Here is a 1,313-nt window from a genome sequence, read left to right as displayed (position 1 = left end):
GTCGCACCCCGGAGCACCGGTGCACCAAACACCAGGGCCATCTTCATGTCGAAACAAATCTCTGTTCTGGGCCCGTGAGGTTGGCAGCGGCCAGGCCCTGGGGAGCGCGCCTCCTCGGAGCCGTCACCTGGAAGGCCAGCAGCCTCTTTGGCAGCTCCGCTCCCTCTCCCTCTCCCCCTTGGCTGCTGGGAGGCTGCTGACCATTTGGAAATCACTGAGCTCTGATCGGAAATCAATGCTGGAGCGTGAGGAGTGTGTGGGGGTGGGAGGAAGAGAATCCAGGCTGTGTTTCCTTTCCCCCTCTAGCCTGGCTTGAGAACATTCCAGAAGTCCTGGAAGAAAACTCCTAACTCCCCGAGGATGGATGAACTAAACTGCCGGGTGTTTGGCAACCCTCTGTCCCCCACTCCTGTATCACCTTGCCTCGGTTTCCCTTCATGTAGACTTGGGGTGCAGAGAGCAGCAGGTTGAGGGGGAAGGAGATGCCCGGTCAGCATACACCACACACACATACACACACACACACACACACGCACACACACACACGCACACACACACATACACACACACGCACGCACATGCACACACACACGCGCTCACAGTGGACCTCGCTGGGCCCACAGGAATTTTCAGATACTCTGTTGAGGGGCCCACGCAGCCAGGAGCCGGTGACCCAGCTGGTCAGATACTCCTCCCCATGGGAGAAGGCTCAGGCTGCTAAAATGACACCAGCAGAAGGAAAGTAAAGGGCATCAGAATTTTAGACAGTATCTTGAATTGGGCTGGTTTTGTGTTTCCCTCAAACTCAAAATGTGCTGTTTCTGGTACCTGAGCTCCTACAGGAAAGAGAGATGTCTCTGCTCAGTGCCTGCCTTTGGAGGGAGAGATGGGACACACAGGAGTCAAATGGTAGGGACAGGGGGTGGGACAGCCATCCATAAGCAGGAGAACCATCTGCCTGTTCACTCAGCCCAACAAATGGCCAAACAAAGATGAGCTTCTGAGTGACCCCAACAGCTGAGAGCAGCCAAGGCCAAAGTCCATGGTGGGAAGACAAAACTCGGACACCCAGTAGCTTACAGGTCAACATTATGCTCTCTCTCTCTCTCTCTCTGTCTCTGCAGTCAGCAAGAGCACTGGAAGCCAACAAGGCAGATGGAGTCAGTCTGGAAGTCAAACTTACAGAAAGAAAAACTCAGTCCTCAAGGTACACGTGCAGAGTGCTTAACAGCAAAAGATCCAGAGGCCATAGTGGACCCCCGACTTCACAGATTTTAGAAGCACTCTGCTGTTGGACAGTTGTCTAGGTTCAT

This window comes from Lontra canadensis, unplaced genomic scaffold (assembly GCF_010015895.1).
Source record: "Lontra canadensis isolate GAN:19392208 unplaced genomic scaffold, GSC_riverotter_1.0 scaffold258, whole genome shotgun sequence".
In the NCBI taxonomy this organism is placed as follows: domain Eukaryota; kingdom Metazoa; phylum Chordata; class Mammalia; order Carnivora; family Mustelidae; genus Lontra; species Lontra canadensis.
This window is presented reverse-complemented; position numbering follows the sequence as displayed.